Source organism: Lacerta agilis, chromosome 3 (genome assembly GCF_009819535.1).
Source record: "Lacerta agilis isolate rLacAgi1 chromosome 3, rLacAgi1.pri, whole genome shotgun sequence".
Classification (NCBI taxonomy): Eukaryota; Metazoa; Chordata; class Lepidosauria; order Squamata; family Lacertidae; genus Lacerta; species Lacerta agilis.
In genome coordinates, this window is record NC_046314.1 from 20145567 (window position 1) to 20159430 (window position 13864).

The window sequence follows — 13864 nt, forward strand, 5'->3', positions numbered from 1 at the left end:
TTTTTCCAATCATTTTCTATAGACACATTGCTTTTGCCCTTTCCTCCCCAGGAAGTAGGTTATCTGGCCAGCAGAGATAAATACCTTATTTAGTAAATTCAGGGGTAACCAAAATGATTCATACATAAAGACTGATGGTTTTTATTTCTGAATATAAAGAGGAATAACAAATGGACAAAGATATAAACTTCACATGAAGATATAAATTTATGTCTTCATGTAAACATGAGTTATGCTGGGATGAAAATTTGAAGGTTTTTAAGCCTGCTTTCTCAGACCTTGTATTTTCCCCCTTTTAGTATGTTGTGAGCTTGTTTTATTTTAGACCTTTGTTTGTTAAAGATTAGGTATCTTTTTTTCTCCCAAGTCTATCTCAAGTTCACAATAAATCTGCATATCTCTCACACAATTTATTTTGTGATCCCAAGTTTGTTCACTCAAATGTTTGTAAACTGTTCATCATGAATATGTTCAGTAACGTTATACTACGTGTCAATGTTCTGCAGTGATGATGCAGGAAAAGAGAAATATGCAAAACTCTTAACTTGTGGGGTTTTAAAAAAAACATTTTGAATGTATTGCAGGTCAATATTAGTTAATAAGCAAACGCCAAATTCTATGTGATTAAGCAAGCTGTACAGTAGTTGGTGACTTAATCCATGGTTTCTGGATGTTGCTGACCAGCATGGCCAACATTTCTCCGATGAAAATAGGGACATCCTAAAGAAAAGGGGGACATTTGGGGATGCAATCAGAAACTGGGACAGCTTCTGTAAAACTGAGACTGCCCCCGGAAAATAGGGACACTTGGAGGGTGGGGAGTTGCAGTCCAGTTTTATACAATGCTCAGGAGTGCTAGAGACTAGGTCCTAAAGCAGTTGAGACAGATTTCTAGATGGTTTTTTTTTTTTTTAAATCAAGCCTAATGTGTCTTAGAGTTCTAAGTAAAGTGGTTTGGTCACCTTCCTGTGTGTAAAGGCTTTGTTTTATGCCCCCCCACCCCTTCTACATAGTAATCAAGGCTAGCCAAGTTCTTTGTTCAGCTGAGGCAAAAAATTCCACAAATGCCCCTCCCTAGAAGTAAAAACACAACTACAACAAATTAAATAACAACCAATTTTACATTCTATACAAGATCTCAAAGTAGCTGTCTTAATACAAAGGAATTTCAGAAATAGACTGGAAAGAGAAGTTGCTGAATTGCAACTCATTACCAAACTTAAAACCATGGAGAGACCTGGTCTGAACATTGGATTCTTAACAAAATAACAAATTTAAAAAATCCTTCCAGTAGCACCTTAGAGACCAACTAAGTTTGTTCTTGGTATGAGCTTTCGTGTGCATGCACACTTCTTCAGATACACTGAAATAGAAGTCACCAGACCCTTATAGAGAGAGAGGGAGTGAGGAGGGTTTTCCACACCCATCAGCCAATAACCCAGGGTATACATTTAATAATAAATACATAATAAAATAGGCTTAGAAACTTTGAAAACAACAGCTTCCAGCAGGTCCCAAAACCTACTCAGAAAGAAGTCCTTCAGTGATTTTACTCATCCCCGCTTTATAAAACCTCTGGATGCTCATCTACCAAAATAGTCAATGAACTGACATTTGAAGCAGAGAAATATCTACAAAACAGCACCTCCAGCATGATAAATATAATTGCGGATTGAATAGTTTTTTTGAAAATGGCATTGAATGCAAACGGCAGGTTCTCTTTTCATATGGGCTGCTGCCAGGTTACGGCTTTATGTCTCCAAAGCTGTTGTTGGTATGAAGAAAGCTAAGTTAATTTGTTTAGCATGGTAAATGTGCTGCAAAAATAACCAGAATTCAGGCTTCTGTTTCGTAAATTATATTTTCCTCATTGTGTGTGTATGTGTGCGCACTCAGCCCTCACTGTAGGTTTCTACGGGGGGGGGGGGGTGGCTGTTACACTTCTATTTGACAGTTCATATTAGTTTGAGATTAGTGGTTTGGCTTTTTTGGGTGGCATGGGGGTAGAGTGGACATACTTTATTTCACTTGGGTCAAAGACCCAGTTTGGCACCCCCATGTGAATTTGTGTACACACACACACACACACACACACACACAGGCTGGGAGCATCAATGGCGCCCCTCTAGAGGCTTAAAAAACCCATTGGGAGGTCTCTCTTCTGTCTCTGAGGACACTGAAAAATAGCTTCTCAATGTAAACCATGAAGTTAAGCAACCTATCCAGAAAGATTAGTACTTTCTGCCATGCGTGTATGAACTCGTGTGTGTGATCCTCTGTTCTCCTGTTCCAGCCACGCCATGCTTCTCCCCACCTGCACCCCAGTGGCCAGGTTTTCCTCCCTCTCTTTCAATCTACACTCATGGATTTCAATGCTAAAAAAGAGTTAAGGAATGATTCTGATAACCATATAGCCATATGACATTATTGTTTGATGTTCACAATGCATTATTACAATGTGACACCAGAGAGGGGTTGCAGAGCAACCTTCTTCCAGAAACCAGGTTGAAACAAAGCGAAAAAGAAACTGACGAGGACTTTCCAAGTCTTGACGTTTTAGAACGGCATTTCTAATATCGTTCCAATAACGTTTAAAAGGTGAGTGTAGATCCAGCCCAAGTTAAGTTCAGGCATTCTGTTTGCATATAAATCCTATGCGAGAGCAGGTAGGTTGTGTAGGTTTTATATGCAAGCATGCCAACTGCCCCTCGCCCACGCCATCCCTGGCAGCCTCTGATTTGTGAAGGTTTCCTGCACAATTGAGGTTCTAAATCACAAAGAGAATCTCCACAGGAGAAGAGGCTCCCTGCCTTCAGACTTTTGTCCTCCACTAGCCAGAATGTTTCATGATGGGGTGGTGGAGCATGTTTATTCCCCCTCTCCCTACTTGTGTTGTGTAGGTTTCACATATGAACAGAGGGCCCAAATGGGCTCAGTTGCTCAACATCCTGCCATTAGGATTAGAGGGCTCCTTGGAGCGTCCCTCCCCATATTCCCCCCCCCCCGCAGATATTTTGTATGTGTGTCACAGAAGTACCTTGGGGTTACCCTGAGTGAAGTGATAAATATTTTGGAGACACCGTTGATGGAATCTTTCGAGGAGCTGGAGATGACGTTTGTAAGTGGTCCATGTTTCACAAGCATACAGTAAGGTTGGTAGTACAATAGCTTTGAAAACAAACATTTTGATTTCTCTGCGAATGTCCCGGTCTGCACTTCAATCGGGAGAAAGCTGCACTCGCAGAGCTCAGGCGATGCTTGATTTCAGCATTACCTTACCAGGGAGTAAGCACCACTGAATTCAGCGAAGCATCCTTCTGGGTGTCAGACATGCATAAGTTTGCAGTGTAAAAAGTTTGTCTGCAAACGTACTCCTCTGAAAGCACTATTATTCCAGAGCATTTCATTTATGTAATACTGAGATTAAAGGAGCACTTTGCTTCTGTATTTGACTTTGTAGAGGCCCCAAACTGAATGAAAGGTCTTATGCAGAGCTGGGTTTATTATTATTTAAATTATGTACATTTTTTATTTGCCATCTGCCTCTTCTGTCTTCTTTGACTTACTACTTTTATTAATTTTTGCTAAAATGAATGATCGCTGAAGTTTTTCTTCTTTTGATCACAGCTTACCAAGGCATTTCTTCTTCAGATCACAGGAGAAGCCAATCCCACCCCCCACCCCAACACTCACAAATGGAATCCTTTTATAAACACAAGGATAAAACAAATACACATACAAAACATCTTTCTCAACACAGAGAGCAAAAAGGGGGTGTCTAGTCTTTCATGAACGTAACTGTTTTTCTATTTAAGACTTTTAAATACAGGGAAAGTGGGTGAATGCTTTAGTAAACAAAGCAAACCTAATGCTGAGCTGCTGTGTAAAAGACATAGAATCATAGAACTGTAGAGTTGGATGGGACCACAAGGGTCATCCAGTCCAACCCCTTGCAATGCAGGATTTTTTTTTGCTCAACATGGGGCTTGAACCCGTCACCCTGAGATTAAGAGTCTCAGGCTCTAGATCCAGAGTACATCCACACCAGATTATTATTTTTGGCACACTGATAATCATTCAAGGAGGTGGTGCATTCTTGACTACCAATGTGATATAGTGGCTAGTTTTCTGGATTTAGACCAGGAGCTGTGTCCACGGCAATATACAGCCTTAAAATTCATTGGGTAGCCCCGGCTTGGATTGTCAGCCAAACTATTGCGCCAAGTTGTTTGTGAAGATAAAATGGAACAACCTAGCATATGCTGCCCTCCTTAAAAGGAGGATAGGATAGGATACAAATGAATGGTAAGTACAATCAGTCACCCATTGTTCCATTGTCAAGATGTCTTTTGTAAACGTTTTTACTTCATTAAGGAGTCCCAGCCTCCTTGCAATTGGTCTGTACTGAAATCTTGTGTTGTCCTCATTTCAAGACATTATCCCATTCATCCTCCTTCAAGAGAAGAAGCTTATTTAATGTTTCATTTGCTCAACAATTTCTATGCAACCATTCCCCACAAATTTTTGAGGGGGATCAAATCTTTGTCTAATTTTCCAACTGTGGCTCCTTTACTATCTGAGCTGCATTGAAAAACTTTCTCAAGATGTTCTCCCACCCCTTCTCCTTCAAAGCACACATTTCAGTGCATTTCAATGCGCAGCTGGCCCTGTGGTCTAAACTGAGCCTCGGGCTTGCCAGTTGGAAAATCTGCAGTTTGAATCCCCATGACGGAGTGAGCTCCTGTTGCTCTGTCCCAGCTCCTGCCAACCTAGCAGTCCGAAAGCACGCCAGTGCAAGTAGATGAATAGGTACCGCTGTGGCGGGAAGGTAAACGGTGTTTCTGTGCATTCTGGTTTTTCATCACGGTGTTCCGTTGCGTCAGAAGCGGTTTAGTCATGCTGGCCACATGACCCGGAAAGCCGTCTGTGGATGAACGCTGGCTCCCTTGTCCTGAAAATCAAGATGAGCGCTGAACCCCATAGTTGCCTTTGACTGGACTTAACCGTCCAGGGGTCCTTTACCTTTACCTTTTTACCTGTTTCTGATGGAGGTGTGCACATTCAGCTTGGAAGGTGGTGGACTCTGCTTCACTGGAGGTTTCCAAACTGAGGTTGGATGATAATCTGACAGGGGTTCTTTAGCTGTGATTCCTGCATAGCAGGGGGTCCGACCAGATGATCCTTGGGAGGCCTTTCAACTCCCTTCTAACCCTACGATTTTATGATGATGTAACATTGTTTAAAAAGTTGGAAATCTAAACACGCATACAGTTTTAGGAGGAAAATCAGATGAATGGGTAAAACACATTTTTTTAAATACACACAAACACACACACACACCTGGGTTGCCCAGATGACAAGACCCCACTGTTGGCCCTAACTTTCTTTTAAAATAAACTCATGATCCTTCGTGGGAGTGGACCCAGAGATACAAAAGGGGAATAAAATGTAAAAGGAGCACTGTTCCAAATTCGTTCTCAGCACAAAATACAATGATGATTCATATCGAAGTGTAGCATGCTCCTTTTTAAGGCAGCAGTCCCTGCTGGAGGAGACGTAGATCCAGGTTCCAGTGGAGGAAGATATTAACTCCACATCCAGGATCCAGTGAGCAGAGGCAGGTCAGCTCAGTGAACAGCAGGCAGGGATAACAAAAAGTCAGGTTCTAAGGTGGCTGGCAAGTTTCCAGAAATGTGGACCAAGAGGAGTTTTGTTGTTGTTCAGTCATTCAGTCGTGTCCGACTCTTCATGACCCCATGGTCCAGAGCACGCCAGGCACGCCTATCCTCCACTGCCTCTAGCAGTTTGGCCAAACTCATGTTAGTGGCTTCAAGAACACTGTCCAACCATCTCATCCTCTGTCGTCCCATTCTCCTTGTGCCCTCCATCTTTCCCAACATCAGGGTCTTTTCTAGGGAGTCTTCTCTTCTCATGAGGTGGCCAAAGTACTGGAGCCTCAACTTCAGGATCTGTCCTTCTAGTGAGCACTCAGGGCTGATTTCTTTAAGAATGGATAGGTTTGATCTTCTTGCAGTCCATGGGACTCTCAAGAGTCTCCTCCAGCACCATAATTCAAAAGCATCAATTCTTCGGTGATCAGCCTTCTTTATGGTCCAGCTCTCACTTCCGTACATTACTACTGGGAAAACCATAGCTTTAACTATGCGGACCTTTGTTGGCAAGGTGATGTCTTTGCTTTTTAAGATGCTGTCTAGGTTTGTCATTGCTTTTCTCCCAAGAAGCAGGCGTCTTCTAATTTCGTGACTGCTGTCACCATCTGCAGTGATCATGGAACCCAAGAAAGTGAAATCTCTCACTGCCTCCATTTCTTCCCCTTCTATTTGCCAGGAGGTGATGGGACCAGTGGCCATGGTCTTAGTTTTTTTGATGTTGAGCTTCAGACCATATTTTGCGCTCTCTTCTTTCACCCTCATTAAAAGGTTCTTTAATTCTTCCTCACTTTCTGCCATCAAGGTTATATCATCAGCATATCTGAGGTTGTTGATATTTTTTCCGGCAATCTTAATTCCGGTTTGGGATTCATCCAGTCCAGCCTTTCGCATGATGAATTCTGCATATAAGTTAAATAAGCAGGGAGACAATATACAGCCTTGTCGTACTCCTTTCCCAATTTTGAACCAATCAGTTATTCCATATCCAGTTCTAACTGAAGCTTCTTGTCCCACATAGAGATTTCTCAGGAGACGGATGAGGTGATCAGGCACTCCCATTTCTTTAAGAACTTGCCATAGTTTGCTGTGGTTGACAGTCAAATGCTTTTGCGTAGTCAATGAAGCAAAAGTAAATGTTTTTCTGGAACTCTCTAGCTTTCTCCATAATCCAGCGCATGTTTGCAATTTGGTCTCTGGTTCCTCTGCCCCTTCGAAATCCAGCTTGCACTTCTGGAAGTTTAGATCTCAGGAAATCCAAAGCAGAGGTTAGCACCACAGAGAGGTCTTACTTTTGCTAGGAGCCAGGCAAACTAGCAAACCTTGAATGAGCCTTAGGTAGGGGTTTGTCTTTCTTCAGGCTGTGGGCTCTGTCTCCACACTGAATGAGGCTTCTACCTTTAAATCGTTCCATCTTGATTTAGGAGCATTTGACTTTGTTGATATGGGGAGAGCTTCCATGTGGTGGAAGCTTCATAAACTGGAGTTTGAGGATGGTCGTGCTAACTTCTCAGGCTGAAGGGGAATTGGCCTCATGGTCTTTTTCAGTAATGGAGCTTATGAGGAGTTAGGGCAGGGGTCAGCAAACTTTTTCAGCAGGGGGCCGGTGCACTGTCCCTCAGACCTTGTGGGGGGCCGGACTATATTTTGGAAAAAAATTATATATGAACAAATTCCTATGCCCCACAAATAACCCAGAGATGCATTTTAAATAAAAGCACACATTCTACTCATGTAAAAACACCAGGCAGGCCCCACAAATAACCCAGAGATGCCTTTTAAATAAAAGGACACATTCTACTCATGTAAAAACACGCTGATTCCCGGTCCGTCCACGGGCCGCATTTAGAAGGCGATTGGGCTGCATCCGGCCCCCGGGCCTTAGTTTGGGGACCCCTGAGCTAGGGCTTTCCCCAAAATGAAACCTTCTAGAGATTGACTAGAGAGTTGTAGTCTTACTCCAAAGAGGGACTGGCCTGGGTTCATGATGCTTTTTCTGAAAAACATGCAGAAGGGAATGATAAGGCACATGGTTTTCAAAGAGGAAGCAGAGTTCCCTTCCACAGCTGTCCCTCACAAAAACAGTTTCTCCAGAACCAAGCCTTTTTTTCAGCCAGAACTCACCAGAACTTAGTTTTGGCATCTCTCAGGTGGGCACCATTGCCATTCTAAGAGAACGAGGGAAGTGTTCATGGTGAGTTCTCTTTTTCTAGAAAAATAGCACTGTTCAGAACACAATACAGTCGTACTTTGGTTTTCGAACAGCTTAGTTCTCAAATGTTTTGGCTCCCGAATGCCGCAAACCCAGAAGTGAATGTTCTGGTTTGCGAACTGTTTTTGGAAGCTGAACATCCAACGGGGCTTCTGCGGCTTCCGATTGGCTGCAGGAACTTCCTGCAGCCAATCAGAAGCCATGCTTTGGTTTCCGAACGTTTTGGAAGTCGAGCAGACTTCTGGAATGGATTCCGTTCGGCTTCCAAGGTACAACTGTATGTCGGAAACAGAGCAAAAGAGTTGCTGCCCAAATTCAGCTCCAATCTGCCCAGATGAGGCAGCGTTGTTGCAAAATATTAACTCTAGGATTTCAATGAAAGAGACTGCTTCCACACCGAGCATTAATTGTGGAATAGGCACAGTCTGTTGATTCACTTGTTCTGGAGTGTCTGCATGATGTAGTAATAAAAAGCTGCTCCATGGATATTTCCCCTGTACAGCTTCATTCCGCCCCCCCCAAACCCTCAGAAAAACTACTTTTTTAGTACAATTGAACAGCTGCACAATTTCCCAGGGTGTTGATGATCCACCGCATAGCTATTCAATAGCTTTCCTGGCTTGGGTATTGCATGTATAGATTGCTTTAAGCATTTTTTAAATCTATGGTTTGTCTCCTCTCAAGGAGTCTATAGCAGCTGAGATGTGCGCGCCAAACAGAAGAAAAGAGGGATACTTATGCAAGATAAATAAATTAAATTTAGTGTTGCTAGGTAATCTAAGAGGCTGGCCAACATACCGCCGTAAAATACATCAGATGCCATATGGAGTTGTTGGTTAGGGTTCTACTTCTGAGGTTTATTCCAGGGAAGTCAGTGCATCATTAAATAAATAATTTTTCACCCAGTGCCTAGACAGTAAGCACAAGGAACAATGTTCCTGCAAGATTGTGGCTTGAAACAGCAGAACAGAGTACCTCCCCACAAGTAGCTGTGCTCTCAGATAAGTATTTAAGTTGCCACTTGGATTAGCAGGCTGGTGTGCACACTCAAAAGTCATGATAAAGAATAAATGCGACCAGCCTTTAAGCAGCAAGCTAGTTTAGCATTGAGGAAGCACTGCTCCCAGCATAGACATCCAGCCAGTTGTCTGCGTTGCTTGACTCTCAGTTATTCTTCGAAATGCATGTGTGTGTGTGTTTACTGCGAATGTACAAGCAGCGGCACAGCAAAGGGACAAATAAGAGAAGATAGGGACTAATAAGAATAGACTCAAAGTTAGTAAGCAGCAGAGCAACAGAGATTTCTTCAAACGAAGCTGTAAAACACTATGAAGCATTGTTCCCCAAGGATCCTGATTCCCTTTGGATAGAGTATTCCTAAATTAAGATCCCAAGCCGAAATTAAGATTGCTGGAAGAAATATCAACAATCTCAGATATGCTGATGACACAACCTTGATGGCAGAAAGTGAGGAGGAATTAAAGAACCTTTTAATGAGGGTGAAAGAGGTATGGTCTGAAGCTCAACATCAAAAAAACTAAGATCATGGCCACTGGTCCCACCACCTCCTGGCAAATAGAAGGGGAAGAAATGGAGGCAGTGAGAAATTTTACTTTCCTGGGCTCCATGATCACTGCAGATGGAGACAGCAGTCACGAAATTAGAAGACGCCTGCTTCTTGGGAGGAAAGCAATGACAAACCTAGACAGCATCTTAAAAAGCAGAGACATCACCTTGCCGACAAAGGTCCATATAGTTAAAGCTATGGTTTTCCCAGTAGTGATGTATGGAAGTGAGAGCTGAACCATAAAGAAGACTGATCACCAAAGAATTGATGCTTTTGAATTATGGTGCTGGAGGAGACTCTTGAGAGTCCCATGGACTGCAAAAAGATCAAACTTATTCATCCTTAAAGAAATCAGCCCCGAATGCTCACTGGATCCTGAAGTTGAGGCTCCAGTACTTTGGCCACCTTATGAGAAGAGAAGACTCCCTAGAAAAGACCCTGATGTTGGGAAAGATGGAGGGCACAAGGAGAATGGGACGACAGAGGATGAGATGGTTGGACAGTGTTCTCGAAGCGACTAGCATGAGTTTGGCCAAACTGTGGGAGGCAGTGAAAGATAGGCGTGCCTGGCGTGCTCTGGTCCATGGGGTCACGAAGAGTCGGACACAACTGAACGACTGAACAACAACAACAAGTTAAGATGCTTTCTTTTGACCCTGGCAGATGCAGCATGGTTTAGAACTGGATTTCTATACAAAATAATACAAAAATGAGTAGAAAAATAATGTAAAACCTATACTAGTTATTTCCAATGGTTGGTAGCCCACACCCACCCACCCTGAAGGAGCATTTCCACACCCATCATTTAGCCCGGACACTGAGGTCCACCTCCAAGGGCCTTCTGGTGGTTCCCTTACTGCGAGAAGTGAAGTTACAGGGAACCAGGCAGAGGGCCTTCTTGGTAGTGGTGCCTGCCCTGTTGAATGCCCTCCCATCAGATGTCAAGGAGATAAAGAACTATGCCACTTTTAGAAGACATCTGAAGGCAGCCCTGTATTGGGAATTTTTTAATGTCTGACTTTTTATTATGTTTTTATATGTGCTGGAATTTGCCCTGGGTGGGTATAAATATATTATTATTATTATTATTATTATTATTATTATTATTATTATATAATTATTTTATGGACAGAATTCAAGGATCTGTGAAACTAGTATGACGAGCTCATGGTGCTTTACATTCCCCCCTCCAAGAAGTCCCACCCACCACCCAAGCACCATATGTCAAACTTTTTTTGAAGCTAAGGAGGTGTTTGTGGTTGTGTATACTGTTCAAAGGGGCAAGTGGAAGTCAAAAATTCCTGCAGGATAACACAATCCCACTTCATGGGAACTAAGCAGATCTTTGACTTCCATTGTATGTGTTCTCGTCCACCATTGCCTACCTCGCCATCACACAAAGCCCGGAGTCTTTCAGTTCTTACTCAAGCAAAAATTCAAGTTCATGTAACATCATGTTCCAGACTGTGACAGCTAATGCCCAGAATTAGAATCCTTATTCGATAAAATCAGGTAAGATAAAAGGCCCAACTTTCTTTAAAGCAAGGAAATCCTATTATGGGTGCAAATGTTAGAGTTCTTTCATTAATCAGCCTTTGAATCAAACTATGGACTGCCTTTAGTAATGGTCAAACAGAGAGTAATACAGGCAGAATAAATTTGTGTCTTCTTTTTATCTGCTGTCTTGTTCCATCCATGGGGTTCATCCTTCCAATTTAATTTAGTATCACAGAACATCTCCCTGAAGTTCAGAATTTGAAATTACTTCAAAGAAACCTTCTTCGTCAGTATAACCATTTTGGGCTTATTTTGTAACGGGAGAGAAAGAAAAGAAAAGAAAACCTATCCATACTATTTGATCTAATTTTAAAGAAGCTGCATAAAACAGAAAGTTAAGGGCAGAATATCGGAGACCAAGGCCACTTAACTAGGCTTCTAAGGGCATGTAGAACATCTACAGATTTCCTGTGCAGGATATATCTGGGTGCGGAAAAAGAGGATCAAAATGCTTCTAACTATATAAAGAGATTGTAGCATTATCATTTACAAACTTTTAACATGCCTCAGATTGTGCAAGGGGACAATTTAGGTGAAATCTAGAAAATGTTATCTGCTTCTGGAATGGAAGCTCTTTCAACTTACCATTTCTTAACTCCGCTTTTCTCACAAGCTGGCTCAAAAATAAATAATTCACCATAATGCAAGTAAAATGTTTATGCTCCACATGAATCCTCTGTGGTTTGTTTTTGCAGTCTTCTGCAGGCATTCCACGAACCTTCCTTGTGTGCTTCTTCTTTCAGTGATGGTGTGAAATAACAGGACTTCCAGCAACTTTGTGGTTGGTTTTGGGTTATAGAACAGTTCCTTTTGCTTTATGAGCTCCAAAGTTTGCTTTATAGGATGGTCAAAACTTCGGATGGTCAAAGGTTCAACACAGGAACCTGGCCATTAAAGAAGAAGAGAAACTTAACCAGGAGCCCACTGATTGGCTAAAAGGTTGGGACTGGAAGTGAAAATGTTGCATATAAGTCAAACAGAAGGGTAGTTGACAGAGTTCAGGAAGAGCTACAAGAGAAAAAAGGGCAAAAAGACTTTAAGAAAGTGTTAGAGAGCATGGCTGGGCCACTGTAGCAAAAGGGAGCAAGGAAAAAGCAGCAAAGAACCCAGAAGATATTAAATCAAATCAAAATCAAATGAATAAGTAATTGAGCATTGGCCTGGTGAGGGAAGCATTTGAGAACAAGTATAACTGCATGCATTTATCTGTGTTTATTTGCTCTTATGGGTGAATACATTAGGGTGTAGCCAACTAAATGCTAATCATAGTAAACCCATTCAAATTAATAGAACCAGGTTAGCCATATCTATTAATCTGAATGGGTCTACTCTGCGTAGCACTAACTCTCAAACTGTAAAATTATTCTTCTGAAATATTTTTCTTAAAAGCTGTTTGATTTGTTGGCTTATTAAAATGCTAAGTAAAAGCATAGTTTGGGGGGAAGCTGGTATGAAGTCTTGTTCATCACCCTAAGCCTAACTGCCACACCACTGTACCCAGTATAAGAGTAGATTGGTGGTGACAGCTGCGGTGGGGGTGTTAAATAAGCTGGTTTGCTTACCTCGCTTCTCCTTCACAGAGAAGACTACACCCATGCCATCCCAGATGTTGCCATTCTTGTGTTCATCGAAAGGTTCCTGGAAGCAGCTACCCACAGGGCACTTGCAAGTCAAGATGGGAGCATACAGAATGCAAGTTGCATTTGAAAGACCACAAGTTCCAGGATCTCCAATGCCAACCAATACTCTGCATACTATTTGTGTGACCAGGCTGCAACAGCCCCAGCCCCCAGGGATCATAAGGAAGGAATAAAGACTCTGACAACGTTTTATGGAATTAAAATTAGGTCACATCTTTATTAAACTTCTGAATGTAGGAAGACCTTGGCTTAGGCCTCGGGCGTGCATCCCACCCAGCCCCCCAGCCAGGGGAACTGGGGCACATCAGGGTAAATGGGATATGGGGATGCACTGCAAGACATATGTGTACGCAGGTAGCCCAATCCATATCCCCGCACGCAGGGTAGTTCACTGACAACTTTTCAGTGTATGCCTTGTGACACCCATTATATAACCCCTTTAAGAGGGGACCCTGGAATCACTGCCGCAGGGGGTGCGTCACCACTTCAGCCCCCCCCCATTATAGGGAATAAAAGACTAAAGGATTCCACCCAAGGCCATAAACTGCCAAATTTGTGACAAATTGCTATGGGGGAGACAAAACCTGCCAATGCAGGTAAATTTCTTCCCAGTCCTTCAACAGCAACCAGTCAAAGACCGTAGCAGCGCCAGCTAAACAGGAAGAAAAAGTTAACCTGCAAACAAGAAAACATTAAACTCAGGGAGGGTAGGGTGGGTGAACCTCCAGAGCCAAGTGCCTGGGTATTGTCGGCTCCACCCTCTATATAAATGGGACTGGCCCCACCTCCCAGCAATGAACTTGACTACTGAGGCTGGGCGTGAACCTCCAAATAATAACACTGAGAGGCAGGCCAGTCCCTGTTTGCCAGTAAGTTCCCTGGGAACTGTAGCACTGTGCGTGATCCCGCAAAGGGCATCCACAATGTAAAGAGTGAGGGCTCATTCTGTCAGAGGTTCTGCGGTACAGTCTGGCCCCCAATAGTAAGTAGACTAGGGTCTGGGGCTATCGCCTGCCTCAAGGTAGGTTTTTCATCACTCAAGATTGGGAGTTGGGATTTGTTTTGAGTGTCCAAACACTGTAAAAACCTCTGGAGGCTTTGTTGTTGTCGCCGTTCACCTGGAATGCTCTAAGAATGCTGACCCCATTCAGAGCAAACAGAATGGTGATCACTCACCTTTCGTTGTTTGCACAGATTGGGGCCAGTTCGTAATGTAACT